Source organism: Amblyomma americanum, chromosome 6, assembly GCF_052857255.1.
Source record: "Amblyomma americanum isolate KBUSLIRL-KWMA chromosome 6, ASM5285725v1, whole genome shotgun sequence".
NCBI classification, from domain to species: Eukaryota; Metazoa; Arthropoda; class Arachnida; order Ixodida; family Ixodidae; genus Amblyomma; species Amblyomma americanum.
The window spans coordinates 176,249,996-176,271,706 of NC_135502.1; the positions used below are offsets into that span (position 1 = coordinate 176,249,996).

General features: G+C 52.2%; 1 pseudogene; it reads left to right on the forward strand.

Annotated features, from left to right (window-relative positions):
* Positions 1 to 9,131: 9,131 nt before the first annotated feature.
* On the forward strand, positions 9,132 to 11,208 carry LOC144095617 (uncharacterized; annotated as a pseudogene).
* Positions 11,209 to 21,711: the final 10,503 nt, after the last annotated feature.

A 21,711-nucleotide genomic window follows, 5' to 3' on the forward strand; every position in this document is an offset into this window, starting at 1 on the left:
CTTTCGCTTTTTTTTGTTTTTAGGTTTCTGTGAACAAACAGTTTCAGCCGCAGACAACATAGCCGCAAATTAGGCCCACGAAAATAAAAATACGCGTGGACACTCTGATTTACGTATCACTCCGCCGATGGCAGAGTGGCAAGCCGCCACGGGACTAGCTGAAAGGCACTCCTCGCGTCGGTTGACTCCTCCTACCTTCAGCGTTGAGTTCAAAAAAGGCAGGAGCCGGGACATTTAATACGATTTGAAATAGGGATATCGGCCGCACAGGACAATAATTCGAAGTTTCTAAGAATGCTCAGAATGTGTAGATTGAGTTACCACAGTAAAAGACGAGTTCAGATTCCTCTTTAGTGCGCCTTCAAGTTCTTCCCTAAAAGAACATTAGCTGTTCTTACCCAAAGACGCATCCAGAATGCCCCTACCGTAGACCTAAATGAAGCTGTACTACCAATAAAACAAGAACGTACATTTTTAGGCATAACTATTGATAAAACTCTCTCATTCTTACTGCACATAAACACACTGAAAAAAAAGCCTCCCAATCTCTGAATATACTCAAAAGGGCTCTCAAGGAAACGTTGGGGGTCTGATAGAACATGCCTTCTGCAAATTTATTACTGTTTGGCACGTTCCTCCATAGTTTATGGTGCATTGTGTACAATTCAGCAAGACCATCGCATCTAAAAAAAATTAGATCCAAAGTATAACTCGGGCCTACTCCTTTCGTGCGGCAATAACAGAACATCTCCCATAGTCAGCCTCTATGTAGAAACAATGGAACCCACACTTGAACTTAGAAGACTGCTCAAACTTGTGCACTATTCCTTAAGTAAGATCTCTACTAAATGCATCTGCTATCCAGTTGTAACAAAATGTCCTTCTAGAATAATATTGACGTACAAACCTCAAGCTACCAGGCTACTGCTCATTCAGTTTGAAGAGATTTGCCAGAATCTCGGCGTACTGAACACATTATATAGCATTGTGCTAAGACAAGATTCACTGCCCCTATGGTACAATTTTCCTGCAATACATTATTTCACCTTTACAAAGTTCCACAAAAAGCAAACTCCACAACAACATATAGTGCAAGAATTTCTTGCACTCGAGGGAAAATACAACCGTTTCTCTAACTTTTATACTGATGGTTCAGAAACGGATGCCTACGTAGGAAGCCCAGTAGTACAAAGAAATGAGAAGGAAATAATTAGACTTCCACAGCGTGCATCTATCTTCACAGCTGAATGTTACGCTGTGCGCTGTGATGACCGCCCATAATGCGCAGGTCCACACGGGACGGAGAGGCAAAGAGACACCGTATGGCTCAGTTTAAACAAACAGATATATTCAATAATTACACGTGATTAAGATTATACATCAGAGGCTGGGGCGTCCGAGCTTACGTGCCGACGACTTCATGGGGACGATGGAGCGGCTCCGGAGTTGAGCTCGAACGGTTGCTGGCAGAAGCTGCACGCCGTCGGGCTTCGGCGCTGAAGGCCCTCTTGGCGAACAATGTCGTCCTGAGCGTCCTTCTTCCGTACTGCTTGTCAATTTTTATATCCTCTTCTCCCCACACTCCCTAGGGTGAGGACGCCCACGCCGGAGGGGAAGGAGGGGGGCTAGGGCTTTCACTTGGGCGCACAAACACACCACCGCACTTATGGTCTCGCCCCCCTCATGTGTTGAGTCCGAGGGAAAGAAGGTTGTCTTCGAGGTAGCGCATAGCGTCGGCTGTGGTAAGGCGCGCTCTGGCCCGCTGACAGTTCCCGCGGGTCACCGACCTCCGTTCTCCATCCATCAACTGACACTCGCTCCTCAAGGTAAGGCGCGCCCTGGCCCGCTGACAGTTCCCGCGGGTCACCGGCCGGGAAAGTGGTCCCTTGTCCTGGGATGTGCTCGGGAGGGGCCAGGCCCGCCGAAACGAGGCCGCCCCTGGAACCGCCACGGAAATTGGGGAGGATAAAGCCCGTTTCCCCCCGCGGCGGCGGCGGCGGGTCCGGTTGGGTCCGGTTGGGCTTAAACCCCTTCGTTCTGGTCGTCACTCTCAAAGAGCATGGCTGGGTAATTGATGATGCCGCTGTCATCTGGGTCTCCGCATACGCCGCGCCGTCGAACGCGGAACCTCGTAGCACACACAAGGAACGTCACACTCGCTCACCCTCCAGAAGAATGTTCTCTGAACATTTGAGTCCATGCAGCTCCCCTTGTCTTTCTGAATCGCCTCGCACAGTGCGTCCGACAAAACACTTTTCGCTGCACTCAACACCACTGCACAACACCATATGCCTCCGCTGTCATAACTGGCGTCTCCAGGGGCAGCACTGATCTTCTTTTACAGATAAACATGAAACTCAGCACCCAAGCCTCTCCTTTCTAGTCCAAACTGGACGAAATAAATTTACCACAGTTACAAAGGAGCTCCCACTTCTAGCACGATCACGGCACAGACAAAAATATAGATAACGAAAGGAAGTAGGGCAGGTTCTGCATGCGCTCCGCATGCTCTCCTGTGAAGGTGTTACTTAATGACAGAAAGGTTTAACTACCAACTCCGATAACTTAACACATACGCATATAGCAATGCTATGAGCTGCGGCATTACACAATTCTAACCAGTTCACAACTCCGCTCTGTTTACGCCATTAGTCCGACTTAGCTTTCCGATTTCGCAGCGGATATCGGCCTTCATGAGTCATACTAAGTAAGTCTGTGACCCTTTTTCTGCTTTGGGACTCGCGAGGGCTCGTGGCAGGAGCCTCTCCTGGCGTTATCTGCGCGGCAACCTCGCGCGCTTCTTCTTCTAGCAATGCATGAAGTAAATCCGGTGGCATTCCGGCCGTCACCTCTGGCGCCTGCCGAACAAATGCAGGAGAGGGCGTTTCTTGCGAACTATCTGCGCGCTCCGCTTCACTTATGTCCCCATCAATATCCGCGCTTTCCCTTTCCTCATTTCGTGAATACTGAACCGGTGCCGACTTGAGGCGATTTGCGTGTATCCTTATCAAGCGCGGGTTCACGTCTCGGACTCTGAAGTTTACCGGAGAAAGCTTCTCGACAACCTCGCACGGTCCGCTCCACTTCGTCTGGAACTTACGAGCTAGCCCAATCTGCCTTTGGCAGTTTTAAATGTACACGCTGTCCCCCACATCAAACGGCGCGTCTCTAGCACTGCGATCGTGCACCTCCTTCCTGCGCTTCGCCGCTTTCTTTAAGGCCTCCTTTGCGATGTCCCTCGCCACTTGCAAGCGCGATTCTAGCTGAACCTTATAGTCGTCCAGTGAAGCGTATGGGACACGACGGGGGCCCTCTGGCACTTCACTAGGCTGGTCCGGGTCTCGGCCGTAGAGAAGAAAGAATGGCGATTCGCCCGTGCTCTCGTGTGCTGCGGAATTGTAGGCAAACATTGCATACGGGAGCCACAAGTCCCAGTCCCGCAGGTCGCGCGAAACAAAATGCGACAGGAACCCGGCCACGGTTTGGTTCAGTCGCTCCACCGCGCCGTTGCAAGCCGGATATTACGGTGTTGTCTGCTTCTTAGCGATCTTAAGCAGCTCGCAAACTCTCCTCATTAGCTGCGACACGAAGTTCGTTCCCCGATCTGTCAAGAGTTGCCTCGGGGGTCCATGTCGGAGCACGATCTGTTCGACAAATGCTCTTGCAACCGTGTCTGCCTTCTGATCTGGGAGTGCTACCGCTTCCGCGTATTTTGAAAGGTGATAGACAAATACTAAAATGTACTTGTTTCCGGAAGTGGTCGTGGGCAATGGGCCCATTATGTCCATACCTGTCCGCTCGAAGGGAGCCGAAACCTCAGAGAACGGCTGAATTGGAGCTGGTCTTCGTCCCTTGGGTGTTTTTCTTTCGAGACAGGAATGACACTTCGCACAGTAGTCTCTAACATCCTGTCGCATGCCACTCCAAAAGTACAAACGCTCCACACGCCTGCGTGTCTCCGCTACGCCAAAATGACCGGCGCATGGCGCATCGTGAAACGCGCGAAGAACCCTTTCTGTCCACGACCGAGGTATGACGACTCTCTCCCAAGCGGTTTTCTCTGGTCTCCCTTTCCTGGTTGGCCTCGTGCGCCGACACAGGGTGCCGTCTTTGCCAATGAAATAACCTAGCTGTTCGGGGTGAGACGGTGCGCCCTCTAAGCTTTCGATTATTCGCTTCAGGTCAGGATCTTTGCACTGCTCTGTGCGTAATTCGGCGGAGTCGACTACGGGGACAAACTCATCTATAGCTGCCACGGCAGCTGTGCGGCTGAGTGCATCAGCATTCAGATGTGTCTTTCCTGACTTGTGCTCAACTTCAAAGCAGTATTCCTGCAGGTGTAGATTCCATCTAGCGAGTCGCGAGCTAGGGTCCCTGACACTCATCACCCATTTCAGAGGATGGCAGTCTGTGACTAGCTTGAATTTGCGGCCGTAAAGGTAGCATCTGAAGTGCTTTACTGCCCAGACAACGGCGAGGCACTCCCTTTCCGTAGCTCCGTACTTTTGCTCTGTGGGGCTCAGCTGTCGGCTAGCAAAAGCAACGGGATGTTCTTTGCCCTCGATAACCTGAGATAGCACGGCACCAACTGCGAACTTTGACGCATCTGTGGCCATAACGAAGGGCAAATTAAAATCCGGGTGGCGCAACAGCGGTGCACTCATTCGCTTCCTTTTCAGGGCCCCAAAAGCATCCTCCGCGTTTTCGTCCCAGCGAAAGGCGACATTTTTGGCTGTTAAGGCGGTGAGCGGCTTAACGAGCTTGGCGAACTCCTCTATGTGCCTTCGGTAGTAACCGATCAGGCCGAGAAACTGCCGGACCTGGCGGACGCTAGTCGGGGATGGAAAATCCGAGACACACCTTAGTTTCTCAGGGTCCGGTCGCACGCCGTCAGCTGAAACAACGTGCCCGAGGTATTTCACCTCTTTTTTGAGTAATTGGCACTTAGAGGGCTTCAGCTTGAGACCCGCTCCTCTTAGTCGCACCAAAACCTGCTCAATATCGCGCAAATGGTTCTCAAAACTATCACTATATATGATTATGTCATCCATATACACGAAGCACAGCCTCCCCAGAAGACCTGCCAGGATAACATCAGCGGTTCTCTGCCAGACAGCAGGGCTGTTGGCCAGACCCATCGGCATTCTTTTCCATTCATAGTGCCCTGAGGGCGTGTTGAATGCCCTTTTCTCGGCATCTGCCGGATCCATTGCTATCTGCCAGAATCCCGCCGCCATGTCCACTACCGTGAAGTACCTGGCAGAGCCCAGCTGAGAAAGCGTCTCCTGTATATTGGGGATGGGGTATGGATCGATGCGAGTTACAGCATTTAGTTTGCGGTAGTCCACTACCAATCGATACGAGCCATCTGGCTTTTCCACCAATAGTGCTGGTGCTCCCCAGGGTGACTTTGAGTGTTCGACAATGCCGCGATCAATCAGGTCCTGCACCTGCCGCTCCATCTCCTCACGTTGGGAGTAAGGAATCCTGTACGCACGCTGGTAAACGGGCGATGAAGTGCCGGTTTCTATCCTGTGCTTTATAACGCCACAGCAGCCCAAATCCAGGTTGGACGCGGCGAATACCTCCGAGTAGTCGTTCAGCAAACCAGCCAGACCCTCCCTCTCTCTGGATTTTACGTGAGAAAGATCGAACGACGCCTTTGGAGCAGCCGAAGGACTAGCATGCTCTACAGTTGCGAGTACCGTATCGGTGGGCTCACGTTTCTCTATCGCAGAGGTGAAGAAAGCCAATGTTTTGTTCTTGGGAAGGCTCAGTGGCTGCTGGCTACAGTTAACCACCCGTAGGGGCACTCTGTGGGCGTCATTAACTGTCACGAGGCACGCGGCTGCCTTCAGGCCATTGCTGAGAGAGTCGACCGGCTCAAGCACTCCCACGGCGCCGCTCTCTACATCTGAAGGCACAAACGCGTACAAAATGTGCTCCGACCAAGGAAGGACGACCGCCTCCTCGACCAGCCTGACGGCAACCCGCGAATATACCTTCTCCAATGATCCCACTGTTTGACGGGTGTCAATATCGGTAATGCGAATCTCAGCCCCTCTCCTGTTCAAAAAGGGAACTTTTGAGCCGCCCGCATTAACCTCTTCCTCAGAGAATGAGACTACTACCTTCCCTTTTCTCAAAAAATCCTGCCCTAATATACCTGACACTCCGTTTGGCAGAGACACTGTGTCCGGGCATACGTAGCAGAGGTGCTCCAATGCAATTCCGCCGAGAGAGAAGTGTAACCGGTAGAGTCCACTTATGCCAAGAGGATCCCCCGTTATACCTACAAATTTGGTTGCCATACCACCAGACGCTTCCAACACCTCGCGGTCCCCCTTCCTTCGAAGCGTGTTAAAACTGCTCTCCTTAAGCAATGTCACCTTTGACCCCGTATCTATAAACAATTCCATGCAACAACCATTTAAATTGCAACGCACTACAGGGCATGCCTCGTCGGCCACACAAACTACCACCACCTCATCATCCACTGCTCCCTCCCCACGCTCCTCAGGCTGGGGAGGACTAACTAGTTTTTTGTCTCGGTATCTGGAGCCCCGCTGTAGGCTTGCTTAGGGCGTGTCTCGCCTGCTTCTCTTTGTGGCTCCCCACGGCGCACGTTTTGGCAGAACCTGGCGATGTGTCCGCGACCCTGGCAAGCGAAGCATACGGTTTCTTCAAAATCTCGCATACCGCGCCTGTAGCTTTGTGGCGGTCTCCGGTTTCCAGCGAATGGGCGCTGTTGAGCGCGCGCTTCAACCTGGCGTTCTACCTGCTGAGATAGCAGCTGTTCTAAGCGATCTAACCGCTCTGTCAAGAGAGCAACCTCAGGGTTGAGCACCGCTCTCTCTATGACGCGTACTCTCGCTGCGGCTGTCGTTAACGCCTCATTTCGTTCCGCATCCAATGCGGCCTCCACGGCTTGGTCGAAATTGCTCGGCTTGCGCGAGAGCACGAACCGGCGCACGGGGTCTTGCAGACCAGCCACGAACAAAGCGGTCATTTCCTCTTTAAGTATATACTCCGCGTATTTCTTCTTTAGCTGGTCTCCTTCCTCCTCCCTGCTTAACGTATCGCGCGCTAAGCGCTGAAGCCGCGACGCAAACGTTCGCACGTCCTCCCCTACCATCTGTCCGGCGTCACGGAACCTCTGTACCCGCACGTGACGTGGTTCAGTGTCGAAATGCTCAAACGCGAGCTTCTTAAATTCCGCAAATGATTTTGTGGATTTTACTTTTTCGTCTCGCCATGCAAAATCATGAGCAGCTCCTGCCATCTTACACCTCGCCATTCCCAGCATTTGAGCATCGGACCATCCCCCCATTTTCCCAATCTCTTCTAGCATGGAAAAGAAATCGCAGATTGGAACCCCTGTCTTATCTCCCGTAAACGTCGGAATGACGCTTCTTAATGCCAGCATGCTTGCTCCGAGCGACGGCTGTGGAGTGGGAGCTCCCTCAGATACGGACATTTTTTTTTTCTCAAGCCCTCCAGTGCCTCAAGCCTCTCAAATGGGGGTAAAAGTCCCACAATCAGTCCCGTGATTCCCTTTTGATTACAATTTTGAAGTCATGAATGTCACAGCATTCAGAGGACATTTGCTTTTGAGACCCCACTTCTGACACCAGTGTGATGACCGCCCATAATGCGCAGGTCCACACGGGACGGAGAGGCAAAGAGACACCGTATGGCTCAGTTTAAACAAACAGATATATTCAATAATTACACATGATTAAGATTATACATCAGAGGCTGGGGCGTCCGAGCTTACGTGCTGACGACTTCATGGGGACGATGGAGCGGCTCCGGAGTTGAGCTCGAACGGTTGCTGGCAGAAGCTGCACGCCGTCGGGCTTCGGCGCTGAAGGCCCCCTTGGCGAACGATGTCGTCCCGAGCGTCCGTTCTTCGGTACTCCTTGTCGATTTTTGTATCCTCTTCTCCCCACACTCCCTAGGGTGAGGACGCCCACGCCGGAGGGGAAGGAGGGGGGCTAGGGCTTTCACTTGGGCGCACAAACACACCACCGCACTTATGGTCTCGCCCCCCTCACGTGTTGAGTCCGAGGGAAAGAAGGTTGTCTTGGAGGCAGCGCATAGCGTCGGCTGTGGTAAGGCGCGCTCTGGCCCGCTGACAGTTCCCGCGGGTCACCGGCCTCCGTTCTCCATCCATCAACTGACACTCGCTCCTCAAGGTAAGGCGCGCTCTGGCCCGCTGACAGTTCCCGCGGGTCACCGGCCGGGAAAGTGGTCCCTTGTCCTGGGATGTGCTCGGGAGGGGCCAGGCCCGCCGAAACGAGGCCGCCCCTGGAACCGCCACGGCAATTGGGGAGGATAAAGCCCGTTTCCCCGCGGCGGCGGCGGCGGGTCCGATTGGGTCCGGTTGGGCTTAAACCCCTTCGTTCTGGTCGTCACTCTCAAAGAGCATGGTTGGGTAATTGATGATGCCGCTGTCATCTGGGTCTCCGTCTACGCCGCGCCGTCGAACGCGGAACTTCGTAGCACACACAAGGAACGTCACAGCGCATAGCCTTAAGGGGAGACGCAGCCCTTGAAAACCGAAAAATCGTGAAAAAGTCGATTTTTGGAAAAGTGAATATTCTGACAGTTTGTGTCATAAACTACCTTTCTGCAAATATCAACGCCAAATTCGTCGTGAAAGTACTTCAAATTAAATATTGAACAAGTCGCGGCAGCCGCTGAGCTGTGAGAAAGCGCCGAAAATACCCGAACTTCGAGCGCATGCCGTTCCTCACCCAGCGAACCGAGCGCCGCCATCTTGGTCTTGTTTTGTTCGTGAATTCTTGCACTTTTTTTTTGCCTCCTCCGACGACCGCGGCAGCAGAATGGTGGAAGCGTGGCTCGCTTGTGATTGGGGCCCTCAAAGCGCCTTTCGAGCTTCCCGCGTTTGAATTGCGAGGCTGCGATTGGGCGAAGAGCGCGCTCGTCGAAAACGCGGGGGATCGCGCGGCTGCTATTGGCTGCTGCACGTGCTGACGAGGCGGTAACCTTTCGGTGGCGGCCGGGCATCGTCTGCACTGGCCGCCATTGCTCTTTCCTGTTTTCTCGTTGTTGGCGGTCTTTGTGGTTTGTGCGCTCTCTTCACGTTTCGCCAGATTTGTGTTCGCTGTTGTCACCGTCTTTACGATATCTCGCCGTGCCGTCCGAACAGTTTCCTGCAGACTGTTGCGCGGTCAGTCACGATGCGTCCAACAAAGCGAAAGATGCTACACGCGTTCGGTGCGCGGAAGCGTGCTATGAAATTGGTTCGTGCGGCGAAGCGTGCCACCAACAGCCACTGTGTCGATGCTTCCAGCCGCGTAGCTTCTGCTACATCGCTACCAGACAGTGATTGCGTCACCGCTTTCAGCGACGTACCAGCAGCTTCTTCGGTGGAAGAAAGCGTTGCCTCGGGCACGCCTTGTGTACCGAACTCTTCAATCTCGGCGATTGCGGCCTCCAGCTCCGGTCTTGAATCTACCCCGAAGCGTGACAACGCGTCGCGCGCCGTTCACTTGGAAACGCATTTCCTGACGCGCGAGGAGATCGAGGCGGCGGATGCACAACGTGCTGTTGTTCAAGAAAGACTTGGCGCCATGCTAGCGACACAACGGAAGTTTGAAGCGATGACCCCCGATCCCAGATCTGCCACCGCTACAAGTGAAGGTGCGAAATTTTGCCTTGTGCAAATGGATACCCTAAGCGACCTGCTCTCTAGCACCTTGTGCAAGCATTGCCTTGCGCCCGTGTTGACCGTTCAAGAAGGCACCCAGCTTGGAATGGCAACAAAGCTTGAACTGATGTGCCCACATTGTGGGATGGTTGCAAGCTCGTGGAACTCCCAACGCCAAAATGAAGCAATGGCCTTTGAAGTGAACATACGAGCTGTTATGGCAATGAAGCAGATTGGCAAGGGCCAGACAGCTCTCAACGACTTCTGGGCAACGATGAATGTATCTCAAAGAGGGCTTCATCATAGCACATTCCAGAAGCACCTGAAGAAGACATTCAGGGAGAGAGATCCAGTGCATGGACAAGTTCTACGCCGAATCAGCTGCTGCAGTGAAGGAGGTCTACAAGGAGATGGACCCAAGCTTTTGCAGAGACATCACTGTAGCATATGATGGAACTTCGCATAAGCGTGGCCACACATCCCACATTGGAGTTGGGGCGGTGATTGAGTACCATACAGGCCTAATCATGGATGCTGTGGTTCTGTCTAACCAGTGCCTTGGTTGTCAAGTAGGACCAAAACCTGGAGATGCAGATTACTCAAGCTGGCATGAGCGTCATGTTTTCCACAAAAACACTGATGCTAAATCCGGATGGAAGTAGAAGCAGCTTTGATTCTTTTCAACTGTTCAGTCTCAAAGCACAACCTGCGTTACACAATTCTTGTTTCTGATGAAAACAGCGCCACCTTCTCGGCCCTTGTGGAAGAGAACGTCTACGGACTAGTCCCCATTGTTAAAGAAGAGTGCCTCAACCACGTCCAAAAGAGGATGGGCACGGCACTGCGGAACCTTGTGCAGAAAAGTGAAAAGTCACTGGGAGGGAAGGGCAGGCTGACAAAGGCTCTCATTGATAAACTGACAGACTATTATGGCTGGGCCCCGAGAAACAACAACTACAACGATGTGGCTGCAATGCAGCGTGCAGTGATGGCATCGTACTACCATGTCACATCAACTGAAGAGGAGCCTCGCCATGACTTCTGCCCAGAGGGTGCCAACTCGTGGTGCCGTCATAAGGTTGCCGAGGCAAGCGATTCACCACAGCCAAAGCACAAGTACAGCCTTCCAGGCTACGTCGCTGAGGCTATGCTGCCTGTTTACCAGCGCCTCTCGCAGGCTTCTCTTCTGCGACGCTGCCTGGGTGCAAAGACGCAAAATGCGTCCGAGTCTTTCCACTCTGTCCTATGGTCCCTGATGCCAAAGGAGAAGCACGCGACTTTGATTGCTGTGCAGACAGCTTTGCATGAAGCAGTGGTGAGATATAATGCTGGTTGTCAAAGGGCCATCAAAGAAATCTCTGTGTTAGTGGGGCTCACACCTGGCCACCTAGCCATCCAGCGAGCTGCAGAAAAAGATGCCCTGCGCATGGACAAGGCCGAGAAAAGGAATCGGGTGAAGTATGAGAGGTGGCAAAGGAAAAAAAGTGCGCAAGGACACCACCAGCTATTCTGCAGGGTCATTTTGGAGCTAGGAATAGGTTTTAAACTTTCTCGAGGGCCATGTTTAGAAATGACTTTTTTCCTGGTGTGGCTGCTCATTCTGACTGCATTTCGGGAACGACTGATCGGATTTCCATGTTTTTTTTATTTCGTACCTGAATAAATTTCTGAGGGAAAGACAAGCCCACTTTTTCAAGTTATTGTATCTGAAATTTGTCATAAGCAATTAAAATTGTCCTAATGAAATTCTAACTGGCAACACTAAATTCAGTACTGTGCTACACTTTTCCAGCAAGGAAATTTAGAAAAAGGGCTCTGTCTTGCCCTGGGGCACCTATCCAGGAATGACCACGATGAATTTCACTGTGCCAATACTATTTTCAAATTCTCCAGTCCTGGAATAAGCGACCTATGTGAACCACATTGATATACTCCTGTAACTTGAGAACCGGTGCCCACAGCTCCATTAAACTTGGTAGTTCTTCAAATGATTATGCTGTGAGCCTACCCTGAAAATTTAATTCAGATATATCAAGAAACAAAAAAGTTGGTGTTCAAGGGTAGCCTCCCCCCTTAAGAAAAATAGTAATTGAGAACCTCATAAACAGTATATTTATACAGACTCCCTCAGTGTACCTACAGCTCTTCACTCCAGAAATGCAGTCACGCCAATGATTGGTGACATCATACACAACATTGTAACAGCCATAGCTCCAGGACAAAACATAAAACTGCTGGATCCCGAGTTATGTCGGAATAAAAGGCAACGAAAGTGCGGATTTGTGCGCTGCTCAAGGTCATGGCAAGCAAATAAAAAAAAGTAAATATCCTTTTAAAGCATGTGTGAACTTAGTACGCTGTAAATAAAAAAAAATGGCAGTCTGCTTGGAACAACTAAGCAACTAACAAACTATACTTTGGTAAAGCCAGTTTTAGGCGAAAGAAAGTCTTGCACACATCAAGAAAGCTTCAAGTAAGTGACTCTCTGCCGTCTTTGTATAGGACACACACACTTTCATATACCTTCATAATGACAAAACAAGACAAGCCCCTGTGTGAATTATGCAGAGATGAGCTAACTATAAACCATGTTTTATTTCTTGCAGGAAACTGGAAACACGAATGATAAACAATTTTGCTGTGTTTTACAATGAACACGTTCCATTCCATGCAGCATTGCTCTTAGGTCATAGGTCTTGTTGGTTTGTCCTGTATTTTTAGGTTTTTAAAAGAATAAGATGTCTTATACAAAGTATAGATGGAAACATTAAAGTCAGATAAATAAACAAATAAACCTTTAACCTTGTGTTTGGGGCTTGATAGCCTCAGTTGCTTATGTGGCATAAAATTCAGCCAAACACAGCATAACACTGAAATGGGGTCCAAATATAAATAGTTGTAGTTCCAAGCTTAGTCTTTATGAGTTGCTATGCAATGTTGTGTGGTTGTACATTCCTTCGAGGCTCTTCTATCACTTCCATTGACAACTGCAGGGTGGGTCAATGCTTAGTGTGTCACCACAAAAGCCTTAGCGGTGTCTGGCTTCAAGGAACCTCTCGGAGTTTCTACCGCCAGCCAGATTGGCTGCACTCTCATTGGGACAAAAGAATGGCACCCAGAAAGCATGAATCCATGGGTATGCTAGATATTCTCATTGCTGGCTGGCATTTATGTGGCAGTCCCTCTGTGGTGCCTGTTTTGCTATGGTGACTACAAAGAATAAGCTTCTTGGGGTTTGAGTATAGCAGCAAATGTTCTGGGTGGGTTGAAAATTACTGCAGTGGTGGCCTAGGGGTTTGAGCATCTACTTCGCATGTGGGGGGGGGGTGCAGGGTTGTATCCCCAGTGCCAGCGGCTACCCACCAGAGATGCATTGGGTACAAGTTTACCCCTGCTTTGAAAAACCACGTGGCGCATTCAAAAGAGACAAACACAGGAAAAGGCCAAGGAGACGGAAAGAGCTCCTTGGCCTCATCCTGTGTTTGTCTCTTTTGAATGCGCCACGTGATTCTTCAAAGCAGTGCACCAACTAGCCCAACAAGAAGTTCTTCTAAGCTTACCCCTGGCCCAGTGCTTGGCTTCTTAGGGTGAAATGTTTGGGAAATGGGTCTCTGATCCCATCTTGAGTAGACGAAGATACCTTGTGCCATGGCACTCTTTGGCCAAAGCTGCTGCCCTTGTGCCATTAAATTCTATCATCATCAATGATTGAAACTTATGTGGGTGAAAGAAAACAGTGGGTCAGTTTGTGTGTTTTCATGGCTCTGCAAAGCGAAGAGACGACCAATGAAGGGACATTAGGGCCAGTATTGGTTATATTGCCTTTTAGTTTACTAAACACTTTTCTTTTTTTGTGCAAGAATATTGAGGGAAATGGTAATATAGGAGGAGGTGCGTTACCTTAAGGGGCTCTGAAACACCTTCTGAGCAAAGTACGTAAACTCACTCAATCCTTACAATATGTTGTCGTGAACACGTGAGTCTAACAGTACTCTTGCAGAGAACCCAAAATCACGCACGAAAGTTGACGAGTCCTTCCCGGTGACTTTTTCATGTGCGCTCTCCTCCGTTTCTCACTCCTGCATATTGTCACGTAGTGGTGACGGCAGTCGAAGCAGCGATGAAGACGGACGAAAGGATCTTCTAAAAGAACTGTTTATTTGGCTGACTTGCACCCAAAATGGACTGAATCACTCGGCGGCGGCGAAGCGACAAGCGTGCTCGGCGGTCGTCGAACAGAATGCCCGCCGCTGTCGGCCGTGCTCAATTTAAAGCTGATAGCGAACATTCGAGATAAAGGGCGCAAAGTTACTAGAACATTCCGGAACAACGTAGAATCAGCTTTGCCTGGCTGCGATCAATCGAGATAAATCTAGTCCCGTCTTGCGTCGCAAACAAAGCGATAAGGTGGTGTCGCGGCAGATTTGAAAAACGAATAAACACTGCAAATATTCGCGGCATTACTCCCCTCTCAAAGAAGCATCGACCCGATGCATTAAAACAAATAATGCGACTAGTAAGGGAAAAAAAACGGATCTTGCGAAAATAGAGCATGGAAATGCAGCGGCCTTTAGCGCGCATAATACGGCTTCAGACGGACTACATGGACAACTTCTGGTCGTACGCGGCGTCGCTGGGATGCAGTCATTGCGTCAGGGATGACTTCATAATCCAGTTCACCCAGCCGACGAAGAACCTTGTACGGGCCGAAATAGCGGCGCAAAAGCTTTTCACTCAATCCACGGCGGCGAATGGGCGTCCACACCCAGACTTGGTCTCCTGGCTTGTATTCCGCGTTGCGTCTTCGTAGGTTGTAGCGTCTGGCGTCGGACCGCTGCTGATCTTTGATCCGTAATCGGGCAAGCCTTCGAGCTTCTTCTGCGCGTTGAAGGTAGGCGGCAACGTCGACGTTCTCTTCTTCTGTAACGTTGGGCAGCATGGCGTCTAGCGTGGTCGTGGCATCCCTGCCATGGACGAGCCTAAAAGGCGTCATCTGGGTGGTCTCCTGCACTGCGGTGTTGTAGGCGAAGACGACGTAAGGCAGGATGACATCCCAGGTTTTATGTTCGGCATCGACATACATAGCGAGCATATCGGCGATGGTTTTGTTCAGGCGCTCGGTCAGTCCGTTGGTCTGCGGATGGTATGCAGTTGTCCTCCGGTGGCTGGTTTGGCTGTAGCGCAGGATGGCTTGCGTGAGTTCCGCCGTAAATGCCGTTCCTCTGTCCGTGATGAGCACATCGGGGGCGCCGTGTCGAAGAAGAATGCACTCCACGAAAAATTTGGCCACTTCTGCTGCTGTTCCGTTCGGTAGGGCTTTCGCCTCGGCGTAGCGGGTCAGGTAGTCGGTCGCTATGATGATCCACTTATTTCCAGATGTTGACGTTGGAAAAGGGCCAAGCAAGTCCATGCCAATCTGCTGAAAGGGTCTTGAGGGAGGTTCAATGGGGTTCAGAAATCCTGCTGGTCGTGTGGGAGGAGTCTTTCGTCGCTGACAATCTCGGCATGTTTTCACATAGTGTGCGACATCGGCAGACAGTCGGGGCCAGTAATACTTGTCTTGAATGCGGCGGAGGGGTCGGACGTGTTGATCCGTTATAATGCGATGCTTGGCAATTGGCGTCTGTCGCACCTTCGGCGATGTCGAAAAGCACTGACTGTAGTTTTGAAGCAGATTGCGGATCTGGTCTTGTCTGTTCCGGTGCAGGGCTGGGTTGATGTCGAAAGGGGGCGAGTTCTCTTGGTCAGGCGGATCTTCTGCGGAGGGGTCGGAGAGGGCGAAGGAATCTCGTACGTCAGATATTTCGTCGTAGAAAGCAATCGTCGTTCCTCTGTTAATATGCCGGTATTCTTCGCTGAAGTTAGTCAGCAGTACTTCGGCCTGGCCATTGCGGAAATGTGCGATGCCTCTTGCGATGCTGATTCCTCGGTCTAGTAGCAACTGCATGTTCCCCTCGATGATGGCTTCAGTGTTTATGGCTTTCGTGGCGCCTACGGTCACGATAACGCTTGAACGGAGTGGGACGCTCACTTCTTCCTCCAGGACACTTAGGGCAACGTGATTTTCCCGAGTTTTCATCGAAGCGATGGCTTCGTCCGTCGAAAGCGTGATCAGCTTGGATCGCAGGTCGATGATCGCCTGATGCTCATTAAGGAAATCCATACCCAAGATCACTTCGCGGGAGCATTGCGGTAGCACAACAAAGGTCGCAGGATAGGTATGTCCTTTGACAGTCACTCGCGCTGTGCATCGTCCTGATGGCGTAATGAGGTGGCCCCCAGCGGTGCGAATTTGTGGGCCGTCCCAAGCCGTTGTGACTTTTCGGAGCTGCGCAGCGAATGTTCCATTCATCACCGAGTAATCGGCTCCTGTGTCGACTAGAGCGGTAACTTTCCGGCCGTCGATAGTCACTTCTAGGTCGGAGGTCCTGGCTCTTGCATTGCATGTCGCTCTCGGCGTCGGGTCACGGCTTCGTCGCGTATGCGAGTCACGGGTTGGGCGTGTGGTCGAAGCTCCTCTGGGTGGCGGCGTCGATTTCAAGGTAGCTTGCGTCGTGGTCGAGGTTCTCATTGTGTGCGGCGTCGGTGCAGCAAGTGTCGGTTCTTCATGCGGCGTCGCGGGTGCAGCGTCTTCATGGGGCGTGGTCGGTGGAGGATCTTCGGCGTTTAGCTCGTGAGCAACCTCACCTCCAGAGGTTGCTGCCTTTAGTTTCCCCTACGGGGGCTGGGCGACCTTCCTCGTACCGCGGCTGCGTAGCTGCGGCGTGGTGACGCAAAGCGCGATGTTGACGGCGATGGTGAGCGCGAAAAGCTGTTCGGCGTGTACTCTTCTCGACGCAGGTACTCGTCGATTTCGTGCGGACGTTGTCGGAAGCGTGGTCGCGGGGCGTTAACGGCAAATCCTCGAAGACCGATACGTCGGTACGGGCAGTGACGAAGAATATGGCCGGCCTCACCGCAATGGAAGCACAACGGCCGGTTGTCGGAAGTCCTCCAGGCGTCGCATTTCCTGGGGCTTGAGGTTCGGTCATAGGCTGGGCGGGTGGGGGCTGGGAGGCGGCGTTGTGGAACGATTGGCTCATCTCGGGGAGGACGTGGGGGTTGTCGCTGGGGCTGAGCAGTACTTACTGCAGCGGCGTAGGTCATGGCCTGGGGTTCTGTGGCCGTCGGGGTGCCAAGTGCCTGTTGCACTTCTTCCCGTACCACGTCCATCAGAGTCGATGCTTGTGGCTGTGGGGAGGATGGCAGTAATCGGCGTAGCTCCTCTCGGACGATTTCGCGGATAACGTCCCGCAAGCTGTCGCTGGTGGTGGCCGGCGTGTCCGAACGGATTGCATAGGCAGAGGAAGGGCGGTTGTACTGCCGAGCTCGGACGTCGAGGGTCTTCTCAATCGTGCAGGCTTCCTGCATGAATTCCTCGACCGTTTTTGGCGGCTGACGGACGAGGCTGCCAAAGAGTTGTTCTTTTACGCCGCGCATTAAGAACTGAACTTTCTTTTCCTCGGTCATCCCGGGATCGGCGCGGCGAAATAGGCGCTTCATCTCCTCGACGTAGCTGCGGACGGGCTCATTCGGAAGCTGGATCCTGGACTCGAGGAGTCGTTCGGCTCTTTCTTTCCTCACGACACTGGTAAATACCTTCAATAGTTCTCTCTTGAATAGCTCCCATGTCGTAAGGGACGACTCGTAGTTTTCGTACCACGTGCGTGCGGAGCCATCCAATGAGAAAAAAACGTGTCCAATCTTTGCCGCATCATCCCACTTGTTGAATGACGCCACGCGCTCAAATTGATCCAACCATTCTTCAGGGTCTTCGCCTAGGGATCCATTGAAAGTTGGCGGCACCCGCGGCTGCTGCAGTATGATCGGTGTCGACATCTTCGGCGAGATTGCGGTGCTCGTAGCCGCGTCTTTTCGCTGTCTTGTGCGGTCCGGCAGTTTCCCGAACTCAGGCTCCTCTCCCTGGAGACGTCGGCTGGCTCGCTGAGCTGCTGGCTCGTCCTCGGGTGCGATGCGCTCAGGGCTGGCTTCTCGACTTGAAGGGGGCGTCCGGAACATGGAAGGCTACCCCGCACCTCCACCAGATGTCACGTAGTGGTGACGGCAGTCGAAGCAGCGATGAAGACGGACGAAAGGATCTTCTAAAAGAACTGTTTATTGGGCTGACTTGCACCCAAAATGGACTGAATCACTCGGCGGCGGCGAAGCGACAAGCGTGCTCGGCGGTCGTCGAACAGAATGCCCGCCGCTGTCGGCCGTGCTCAATTTAAAGCTGATAGCGAACATTCGAGATAAAGGGCGCAAAGTTACTAGAACATTCCGGAACAACGTAGAATCAGCTTTGCCTGGCTGCGATCAATCGAGATAAATCTAGTCGCGTCTTGCGTCGCAAACAAAGCGATAAGGTGGTGTCGCGGCAGATTTGAAAAACGAATAAACACTGCAAATATTCGCGGCAATATATCTGTTAAGGGATGGGTATTGGTTAGATTCTTTCAGACGTCACACGGCTGCCGTGGCCAGTCAGCAGCGTTGCTCTACCAGGTTGGGATGCTCCGGCCCCCGGAGAATCCGCCTTTTTCACGACGCGACTGCGCATGCGCCCATCCCCTGGCGGCGGTGTCGCGAAACATATTGGAAGAGTCGCGCGCTCCACTCGAGACCGGTCGTGGAAGTGTAAACAAACCGGCTTCCTACGCGGGGTGCGTTGCTGCAGCCGTCGGGCGTTCAGCGCGACGCATTTGGCGATACCTACGAAATGTGTTGCATACGGCTGCAATGCCCAATATGTAAACGAAAGCAAACTCGGATTTTTTCGCTTTCCGAGCGCTTCCCGGGACAGCCTTCGACGCGAAGCGTGGATAAAAGCAGTTCGCCGGCTCGACGATCATGGCCGCCCTTCGGCACCGTCGGGCATGTCGACTGTGCGGGAATAACTTTGTGACATGTACGGACGAGGTACTGTGGTTAAATGCGTGTGCAGCCTATCACGAAGTGTTTTATTCGTGGGCAGGAAGGCCTCGAATGTCACCGCGGCACCCAGACTTCGTTCCGACGCTTTTTTCTTTCTCAAGCAAGAAGGCCAAATGGGCAAGTGCTGTGAGCCGCTTTCAACGCGCGATGGAGCGGGCAACGAAAAAGAAGCTACGAGAGCACTCACACATGGTACTAAAATTTTGTCATAATCTCCTATGGAAATTTCCTTGTTTATGCCACTAAACCCTGGCCGATCCCCCCGTGTGGGTATGTGCCATGTATTAAGAGGCAGAAGAAGAAGGTGCGTTATGCGTGTGTTCGAATTATATCCACGATGAAGAGCTCTGCGTGGTATCGCCGGAATGGCTCAATGTGCGCCTCTCGCGCTCGTCTTTATAGACGCGCATGCTTGCTTAACCTATGCAGCGGTGTGTTGTTGGAAAATACAGTGAAATGCTAGCAGAGCTGCTTTGTTGCGAGTACGCTTGTGCTTTTATAGCTCGTGTAGCTAATGTGCAGCGCTTGAGCACAACGATTGCTTGTGAAAACTGTTGTCCCCAGTCGTTTCCTGTACTACGGCGTGCACGATGCAGTATCCACCTTTCATGAATGGCAGGCATACACAGCGGAAAACGCCAACCTCACTGATCGGGGATATTTCATTGAACATTATGTTCCGAATATAGCCTTCATCTCTGAAGCGGCGGCCCTTGCGCAGCTGGTGTTCGCATCGCATGCCGGTTGATCGGAGATACTGAAGAATTTGCTCTTCGGTGGGCACTGCAGCCTGCCTCGGACTTCGCACCCAGCCATCAGTCAACCCTAGAAATCCTCCAGGTACCAGGTGCTGCCCAGGACACGCCATCGTTGACAGATTCCAACAAAACGTGCTCCGCAGCGGCACTCAGTCCGGCCGTGTTGGGCGCGGTACCCTACCAGTGAGCTTCCAGCGTTGTACGCGAGGTGGCAGCACAGGAAAATGAAAAAGGCGGATTCCCGCACGCATGGGCAGCCGGTGGTGCGGTCGAAGGGTGGGGCCAGCTGAGAAGTGCCAATCTTTATTCGTGAAGCATGCAAAAATGACGAGAGGAGAAGAGGGAAAGGCATGGAGACGCTGGAATTCAAATTTGACTACAGATAACTGAGCTACAAAACACACACAAAAAAAATCGTTGCTGGAGGGTATTCGAAAAACAGCGTACTTCAATACCCCAGCCACACCTCACCTTTATTGAGAGCCTCTTTTTGCAGTCTTGGGGGACCTCATGTTCAAAAATGCATAGTGGCGTAGTACAAATGAGAACTCTAGCTAATACATATAAAAACAGAGTGATACCGACATATAAGAGCCTAACAGGGGGCCAATTAGAATATAACACTATCCAATGCCAGTACAGGTTGAAAATAGAAAAGAAAAGTTTTGTATTTGTATAGTCAATGCTGCGAAGGATGCGGAAGTAATGCACCCACAAAACCTTATTACTTTGCCACATGTCATTTGTTCCTCTCAGAGCCTCGTATGTTTGGACGAAAACAAAGAGTGGTATAAAATGAAGCGCTAGCATTGAAAATCATAGTTGAAGCTGTGAAGCACTCGGTGTTCGGGCCCTCTGGCTACAATCTTCACTGAGTGCGAACTGCTTTTTGGGTGCAGATGGAGTCAGAGCAATTCGCCCTACCAGTCGCATGTCATACCACTACGTTTCATTCTTGCTTCTCAAAGTTGCGATGAGTCGCAGGATGAAAATGTGGGAAGAGGTAAAATAATGCCCAGGAGGTGCTAGTCACTGCGCTTGAGATTTGTCACAACAAAATATGAGTGTGTTTGCTTTGGTTGTTGTGGAGTTCGCTGACCTTTCTGCGAACTCGTTGGTCTTGTGTTCTCAAGGAAGGCCGCTCCAGTGGGGTCGGAAGTCCCCAACAAAGGGGCCCGTCCCGTCCCTGCCTCCCCTTCGTGCGGCGGACGGCCTCGTTTACGCCGCGCCGTCACGGGGATGACCCTCCGGGAAAAACGCTAACCATGTACAGCTGTCGACATGTGGTTGTAAGGGGTTGACGAGGTTTCGGGGGTGCACGAGATACGGCTGAGTATTAAGGCGCGCTCACATTAGCGGGAAAACGCGCAACGCCGGGCGTTTCCCGCGTGCCGCTTCCCGCCCAAGCCGGTTTTTCTCCCGCGGACAGCCTGCTCTCCCGTCCCGCGGAGCGATGGGTTCGGTACCTATTTTTCCCGTGCCGGTGACCAGAACAGCCAATGGGCGCCGACCGTGAACCGTGACGTCGATCCCAGTTCAGTGACCCCGTCGGCGGAGGCGGAGGCTGCGCGCGTCCGGCCGGCCGGCCCCGGCCGGCCGGGCACTCGGCGGCTGCTTTGCCAGGGCGACGGGAGGGGAGCTAGCAGGGTGCGCTTTCCAGTCTTCTCTAGTGTCACGTGACTATCCCCGTCTCTTTCTGCTCGTTCGGGTCCTCCCTCAGCGCCTCCTCTCTCCACATTCCAAGACAACCGCAGCAAGAAAACGCGCGCAGTGTGAAGGCGGAACCGCATGGCGCGATTTCAGGCGCGATTGACGCGCGGATGGTGGGACGCGTGCGTCATTTTGACGCGTGCCCAGTATGATCCGTCACGAAATCGCGCCGCCGCGTGCTCCTACTCGGAGGAGAAAAAAACGCCTCGCGCGGCGCGTCAGGGGCGCGTCCGCCAATCAGATTTCAAGAAAGTCACGTGGTATTTGGTCACGTGGCATTTTTGGTTTTGCCACTAGATGGCCCTACTCTCTGCGCATCTCGACGGAACCTCTTCGGCGCATTTTTTTTTTCGCTCTGCAGAACCGGCGCACACGTGAAAAACACGTGCTACTGTTTCGTGCGCGCATCGTGTTCATTGAAAATGGAGAAAGCAGTCTTCAACGAGGCCCTTATCACGGAAGTGGAGAGGCGTCGAGTCCTGTGGGATATACGCTACCGCTTCTTCTGCTCTGTAGTAAGCGCCCGACACTCCATTTTCTATGTCGAGTTGTAAACAAGCAGCGGCCTCTTGGCATGCAGAAAGTACATAGTCG